The following is an 8,846-nucleotide window of genomic DNA, read 5'->3' as shown; positions in this document are numbered from 1 at the left end:
CAGACATTAAAAAATTATACTCCACCTTAAAATCGAATATAGAAAATACGGAGCTTTGCTACCTTATCTTTAAAAACTATTATTTATTCTGTGAAATAAAAAAGGGAATAACTGCTAGCACAGTTCTTACAACTAGCAGAAAACAATTTATCTCCTTCGGCATCACTGAAAACAGCCTAAAAATTTTTATTTCTTTAATGAGAAATGGTAGAACAAAAAAACTTATTATTAAATGTTCTTTCTCATTATCTAGTAGGCCAGAGAACATCTCTGAAAAAAATCCACCATACATTTGAGGAATCTTTACTGGGGTTAAGCCAGAAAAGACTTCACCTTATATTTGCCTGGTGACTACCAGTGCTTAAAGACAGAGAATGCTGGCTGGTTTCTAACAACCAGAGTTAAATCCCTAAATTATAAGTCTGCAGATTCAACTCAGAAAATAACCATACAGTTCCCCTGTTTCTTAGCCCTCTATTCAGTACTTAAACCCACAGGGACCTGTCGCCTATAAACAAAACTGAATATAGAGTTAGGATAAATCTCACACGGAATGGGCATTTCCTGCTGTCCAGAAATTTCCATTTACTTTTTAAATCAAAGGACTCCTATCCATAAGAATTGGCTGCCTTTTCCTTCTGGTGTGTCATTAAAAGTCAGGTCTTTCTTTGTATACCTTCCATGCAATTCAATCCAACAAAAATGCATCCAGTTGAGTGGCTTCCCAGACCTGTTAGGTCAACAAGCTCTACCAGGAGGCTGTGGAAACACCTATTGGCCCTTGAACACTGTGTCTCATCCATTGGTTAGCACAGTTCATGCTGGACATCTAAATAGTTCAATCAGGAATTGCTGGACTGCGTGTTCCTAACCTTCCTCCTTGCATGACTGGTTATATGTGGTAAGAGTTATCAGTGACAAAAACAAGTAAGTCAAAGCTAAAATAATAAGCAATCTTCAGAGCAACAAATGAACTACCCATTATTAGTAAATTGACTGCCATGCTAAAAAGAGTGAACTCCATTCTAAGAGCAATGGGGACCAATGGGGAGTGACTTTGAAAAGGAAGAGGATAATGTAACTTGGGTTTAGGATAAGAACTAAACCTAGAGACAAGATGAATATAGATTACAGAGGACAGAGATAGGAATTGGGGAACTAATAAAGTTCCCCAATTGGGTCAGTTGGAATTGGAATTGTTGAACTGACCCAAACCAAGGCAATGATGGTAGGAATAGAAATGGGATAGATAATACTTTAAATGGATAAAATGATGCAACAAATTTGATGCAGATTAATGAAGAAAAGCACCATGTAAAGACAGTTAAGAAGACATTAGAGTTTCTAGCCTTGATTACTGAGTCTGAGTGATGCCATTAATATAATTGAGGAACCAAGGGGAAAAAATTGGTTTAGGGAAGAAGACAATGAGTTTGATTTTGGATATAATAGGTTGAAAGTGTCTTAGGGACATCCATGGGGAATGGCCCAGCAGACAATTAAGATATGCCAGGGCTAGAAAAGAACATTTAACAGTACAGACTTTGAAATTAAATCCTGGTTCTGCCACGTAGATTAAGTGGCCTTGTATGAGATATTTAAACTTCTGAACCTTCTATTTCTTTATCTAAAAAAATGAAGGTAATTACATTATAGAATTTTGTGAGCATTAAATAAGAAACGTGTGGAAAGCACTTACAATGTCTGACACATAGTAAGTACTAAAAAAAAAAAAAATGATCTCCCATTGAACCACTGCAATAATCTCTTCTTATTCTGTTTCATACTTTGCCTCCTTCAGTCCACATATGCATGGCAATCGAAGAGATCTTGTCAAAACAAAGATGAACTCCCCATCACTTCTCTGCTTAAAAATCCTCTAAGGTATCCCTCTGAACCATGGTCTGTAAGATCTGGCATTTCTATTCCTTGGCCCTTGACCATGCTGGTCTCATTCTACCCTCAGGGCTTTTGCCCTTGCTGTCCTCTCTGTCTGAAACGGTCTCCTCCAGATTTTTCAAGGTTGGCTTTTTTCATCCTTTTGCTGTTAGCTCATATGATACCAACTAATGGAAGATTTTTGGTGATTGTTTCTTCATCTATCCCAGGTACCCTCTATCCTGTTATTCTGTTTTTATTTGAAATGAAAAATTTAAATATGTTTACATGATGTTTTCTGTTCCCTCTGTTCAATAAGAATATCAGTTCCTTAACAGCTTCTCTGTCTTATTTCCTGCTCTATCCCCAGTATCTGGCATAGAGTAGTTTCTCCATAGTCATTGAATGAATAAATAATAAATGAATGAAAATATATGGAAGAATTGTAGACCCTTAAATATAAAGTGTGCATTTCACCTCCAGTAAGATGAAATAGTCTGATTCAGAAACATAAACCCATGATGTTGAGCTACTGTAATCTGGATGTCCCAATGAGGTAAGCCAATTAACCTCTCTGGCCCCCATTGTCCTTCTCACTGTAAAAGAATGAACAATTGCCACTCTCTTGCCCAAGACGGATGCAGTGAAGAATACATGAGATGAAATCTGGCATATGTCTGGAGTTTTACTAGAGGAAGACATTCTATTTAACTGTTCAACCCATCATAAAGATGATTGGCACAAGCCAAAATGGCATAACCAAAATCCCTAAAGTCACATCAAATCACTAGACTATGAATCCCCAAAATGTCCTGAAACAATAGTCTATCAGAATTTCCACTGAGCTACAATGATAATGTAAATCCCAGGATCACAATTCACTGTGGTAGTTCCTGAAATATTATGAAAAACAAGGCCACTCCCCCAAATGGATTAGTAATCACAAAGACAATACAAAATGCCTCCTGACAAAGCATGACCAACAACTCAATTTCCAGACTCCTCATTTCCCTCTTTCTGTGGACACCATCAATCAATGTCCCTTTGGTACACAGGAGCCCACTGCTGGAGCATTCGGTCAGCACCTACTAGGAGGCTTACTCTCAGAAAAGCTTTTTGACATACATCCAAACAAACTGAAGAAAATATTGAAGTCTTGAGCTCCATTTCAGGCCCAGCAAATGGAAGCTGGCCTTATAGGTGAACAGATAATGCCTCAGCTCAGGATGACTCAGACTTAAGTAACATCCCTCTCTGGTTACCCACCTTCTGTGAAGGCTCTATGAGAACAAAGAGATCCAGAAAGTTCATCATACCTGGTATAGAAATTGAAAGAATGAGTGTTTCACTTAGGTGGCCCCAGGTTATTTTGATTTTGTTGTTTAGCAGTTGCATAACTTTGGGCAAGTTATTCTAAACTTTCAGGGGCTTCAGATTTTAATTTGTAATGTGAGGATAATAGTGCCTGTCTTTAGTTGGTTGTTTTAAGGATGGAAGAGATAGAATAAAATGTTAAGCATGCTCAATGAACACCAACTATTCATATGAACCAATAGCTGATAATAATCAATTATCATTAATACCTGAATCCAAGTTATTTCTCTTTAATTCATCCAGCAAATATTAATTGGGCATCTGCTTGATGCCAGCATTTGTGTTAGAATTTGGGGATGCACAAATGAACATGGTAAACTGATTCCTATCTTTGTGAGTCAACATATTTATAAATAGGTAATTATGGTGTGGCATAATAAATGTTACCATGGGAAGAGTTCAGAGTGCACTGAGAGCATCTGGATGGAACATCAAACATGGCCCAGGGAGTCAGGAAGGCTTCTTGGAAGAAGTGATGCTTAAGCTATGGATCAAGGAAGTCATCCAAAAGGTTGGGGAGGATGGAGTAAAGAAAATCCTATGCAGAAGAAATACTATTAGCAGATAACTGAAGAATAGAGAGCAAGGCATTCTCAAGTTGCAGAAAATAGGTTTGCATATGGCACAAAGTCTGGTAAAAAGGGGTTTTGTAAGTTCTTGTTAAAAAAGTTTTTACTTTAATCTGAGAACCACCTGAAACATGGTTAGATTCAAGCCAAAGAGTGGTTTGGTTGTGTTTATGTTTTAGAATGATAACTCTGGCTGCAGTGTAAAAAAAATAGACTAAGCAAAGAAACCACTATGAGTCTATGAATTAAAGAGATATCCTACAAGGATGTAGACCAGTGGACATATTCTACAGATATCTAGAAGGGACAATGACAATGACAGGACTTTGCAATTGATAGGAAGGTAGAATGAGGGAGAGAAAGGGGTGGAAAATGAACATCAGGTTAAATGGTAGTGCCACTTACTGAAATAGGAAGCACAGAAGAGGAATAACCTTTGAACATTCAATATAGGATAAGCTGAGTTTGAAATGCCCAGAGCTCTCAGGTGGAATATTCAGCAACAAGGTGATTAATCAGGCCCAGTGATATGGTTCAGCTGTGTCCTCACCCAAACCCCATCTTGAATTATAATTCCCCTAATCCCCATGTGTCATGGGAGGGACTTGGTGGGAGGTAATTGAATCATGGGGGCAGTTACCCCCATGCTGCTGTTCTTATGATAGTGAGTGAGTTTGCACAAGATCTGATGGTTTTATAAGGGGCTTTTCCCTCTTTGATGAGCACTTTTTTTTTTTTAGACAAAGTCTCACTCTGTCACCCAGGCTGAAGAGTGCAGTGGCATGATCTCTGCTCACTGCAACTTCCAGCTTCCGGGTTCAAGTGATTCTCCTGCCTCAGCCACCCGAGTAGCTGGGATTACAGGTACCCACCACCATACTCGGCTAATTTTTGTAATTTTAGTAGAGACGGGGTTTTGCCAAGTTGGCCAGGCTGGTCTCGAACTCCTGACCTCAGGTGATCAATCCACCTCAGCCTCCCAAAGTGCTGGGTTTACAGGCATGAGCCATCACACCCAGCCAGGAATTTGTTAATGAAAATTTGCTTGTGTATGTGTGTCCTAGGTGGCATTATAAATTGTATTATTTATTGTATGTCACAGTAAAAAAAAAAAAAGTACCTGTACCTGTAATATAATATAGGCTCCAATGTGTTTGTTGAATGGATAAATGAAATGATTTTATAAAATGTATTTGATTTAATAACATCTACCCCCAACTACAGTCTTGTGAGGTAGGAATTGTTGTGCCCATTTTAAAGATGAGAAAACTAAGATTATAAGGTTTAAGTGACTTGTCCAGATAACAAAACGTGTAAAAGTAGGAATTGAGAGTAAAATCCAAATGTGGCTGGCTCTAAATTCAAGGATCTTAACCACAGATGGGCTGTTCTTGAAGCACTGGACATGGGGCTGGCTCACATAATGTCAGGAGAAATGAGAAGCTCGGAGGGAACCCGAAGAAGCCCAGTGTTGGAAGATGGGCACAGGAGGAAGAGTCTCAGAGACACCAGAGGAGCTGCCAGAGAGGAGTCTTGGGAAGGAAAAGGAGCACATCAAGAAGGAAGGAGAGGTCCCAGTTGTGAAACAGCCCAAACTTCAAGAAAAATAAAGACTGAAAATTTGTTAAAGATGTTGGCAAGAATCATTTCAGTGAACTTATAGAACGCTGAAGACTGACAGTAAAGGAGAGGTAAATATAGACAACTCTCAGGAAGTTTGGCTATGAATCAGAGGGAAGAAGACACAGTCAAGGCAGGGTTTCTGCTTATTTATTTACTTGTAAGATAGGACATTCTGAGTGTGACTATATATTGATGTAAAAGTTGATATACTGAGAGAGGATTGTTAAAGGAGCAGGGTTCTTGAGAAGATGACAGTTGACAAAATCCAAGTAAGAGGTGGGGTGATTGGCCTTGGATAAAGGAAGGAATGCTCTCTTGTTTAATGAGAGGGAAAGAGAGAAAAGGTAAATGCAGAGACAAACTACAAGGCTCTATAGCAAGATGTTGCTGGAGCTCCTCTCTGATGCCCTCTTTTTTCTCTAAGACACAGAAGGAGAGCTTGTGCTGTGAATGAAGAGAGGGCAGGGAATGTGTGGAATTGCTTCCATTAAAAAAAAATAAATAAACAAGGTTGTATTTACATTTGGATAAGCATAAACCCTCAGAAGCCTGTTCCTAGTTTTCCAAAAACCAGAAAGCCAAAATTTCTCTCCATCACAGGGCACTGCAGGAGTGGAAATGCAAAATGTTGATAGATATGTACTCCAGTCAGGTGAGAACAGAGGAGGGAGCGGACCAGGAAAGCCGGATTATGAGGCAGCACAGAGGGTCCAGTTGAAGGTGGAGCCCATGAACTTCTAGTGACACCAGTCGGCAAATGTCCTGGAAATGACTGGAAAATCTCTTACTCTAATTGAGCTGTTTAACACATCAGGACTTCAGTAATAAGAATCTTACTTCATCCTTTCTGTGAACACTTAAAGCTGAAAGAAACAAACATCCAGCACAGACTAAAGAAAAATATAAAAACTTAGCCATTTTATGGGACTTATTGGACCCTCAAATGTATAAAATCTAAAGCGAAGTTGTAGCCTTTTGGCACTACCCTCATTTGAACCTTATGCATTTGTTGGAAGCTCCCAATCTTGTATTTATAGGTGCATAAGATGATGTTAGTATTACTAGATTTATTTGAAGTTAGATAAACATAAGCCCTCAAAAACCTGTTTGGAGTTGTCCTAAATCAAATTTTTAAATGCCCTCTATCACTGTGTAGTGAGGTAACAAGGATACAAAATATTGAAATTAATTTCATTCCCAATGGTAAAAGCAAGTTCTTATTTACTGCTCCATTTATACCACCATGCTTATAGCCACTCACGCCCACTCTGTTCCAATAAGTCAATATTCTATTCCCATAAGGCCCCTAACATCTCTGCAGAGCCCTCCAGTGCCTTTATTGCAGACACACAGGCAATGGAATGTGCCCTCCAGAATCCAGTGTAGCTCTACAAGTCAGGGTTACACCTGCTCTCCAGCCACACCCTGCCTAGCCCAGGGCTGACCTAAATATAGAGCTCAGAAGATATGCTGAAGGCCCTCACAACCATCTGGTGGGAAATGTTGGATCCCTACCTCACTCTAAATACCCCCAAAATTCCAGCTACACCAATGTCAGAGACACGTGAGCCAGAGCAACTCCATCTTGAATCAGAGCTGGGTAAAATAAGACTGAAACCTATTGGGCTGCATCAAGTTAAGGCTTTCTAAGTCACAGGATGAGCTAAGAGGTCAGCACAAGATACAGATCATAAAGATCTTGCTGATAAAACAGTTTGCAATAAAGAAGCTGGCCAAAACTCACCAAAACCAAGATGGCCACGAGAGTGACCTCTGGTCATCCTCACTGCTTACACTCCCACCAGTGCTGTGACAGTTCACAAATGCCATGCCAATGTCAGAAAGTTACCCTATATGGTCTAAAAAGGGAGGCATGAGTAATCCACCCCTTGTTTAGCATATCATCAAGAAATAACCAAAAAAATGGGCAACCAGCGCCCTCAGGGCTGCTCTGTGGAGTAGCCATTCTTTTATTCCTTTACTTTCTTGATAAACTTGCTTTTGCTTTGCACTGTGGAATCATCCTGAATTCTTTCTTGTGTGAGATCCAAGAACCCTCTCTTGGGGTCTGGATCGGTACCCCTTTCCTGTAACACCAAGATTTAAAACGGAAAAATAAAGCCATAAGAGTACCAGGAGGGGAAAAAAATTGAAGAATTTTTTCATAACCTCAAAAAAGTGGAAAAGGCCTTTCTAAATTTTTTCATAAAATTCAGAAGCTATAATATCAAATATTAAATGCATTTGACTACATAAAAAATAAGTGTCTGTATACCTCAAAACATCATAGGTAAGATCAAAAGAAATTGTACTTTACATGACAAACTAAGGACTAATTTGTTCCCTGAATAAAGAGCTACTATAAATCAATAAAAAAAATTAAAGGCAAAGGATTGGAATAGTCCACAGAAAAGGAAAAAACAAATGACTTAGATTATAAATAGGCACTATACTATTCATAATAAAAAAGATGTAAATTTAAGCAGATCAAAACGTTTAACAAATTGTGTGGCAAGTATTTATAGAAACAGGCACATTCTTGCTTTGCTGGTGGGAATATGAATTATCGTAACCTTTTGCAATTTGACAATAATCACTAAAATTTAAAGTACACACATTGTTGGAACCAGAAATGGACTTCTGGGTATTTATCCCATAAATATATTCCCACAGATGAAAATGCATCTTTGTAATAGCAAAAGATTAAAAATAACTAAATGTCCCATGGTGGAAGATTAAGACAATATTATTAAATATTGAGACGGGAAGATCTCCAAGATATGGTTAAGGGGAAAATAGTATGGCTCAGAACAGTGTATAGAGTACACGATCACCTGTATTAAAAAATATATACACATATCCTTATATATGCATATGATTGTAAATATGCAACATACCCCTGTAAGTATATATAAGAAACCAGTAACAGTGATTGGGAAAGGAATAAGATGGCTGGAAAATAAAAGAAAGAAGGATATTTGTATTCAACATATTGTATGTGCACGCTGAATTTTTTAACAGATGCTAACAAGTTAAAAATATCAATATCCAGCAAATTAAATGAAGACACCGCCAACTCACATACACATAAAGCTCACTTAACAGTATAAAACTGTGGAAAGGCTGATCAATGATCAGTTGAAATCACCTCCGAAAGTTTTTCTCTAAATATGAATTCTGGGCTGGGTGCAGTGGCTCACGTCTGTAATCTCAGCACTTTGGAAGGCTGAGGCGGGCAGATGCCCTGAGGTCAGGAGTTCAAGACAAGCCTGGCCAACATGGTGAAGCCCTGTCTCTACTAAAAATACAAAACTTAGCTAAGCATGGTGCCTCATGCCTATAGTCCCAGCTACTTGGGAGTTTGAGGCAAGAGGATCGCTGGAATCCAGGAAGTGGAGGTTG

This window comes from Nomascus leucogenys, chromosome 11, assembly GCF_006542625.1.
Source record: "Nomascus leucogenys isolate Asia chromosome 11, Asia_NLE_v1, whole genome shotgun sequence".
NCBI classification, from domain to species: domain Eukaryota; kingdom Metazoa; phylum Chordata; class Mammalia; order Primates; family Hylobatidae; genus Nomascus; species Nomascus leucogenys.
This window is presented reverse-complemented; position numbering follows the sequence as displayed.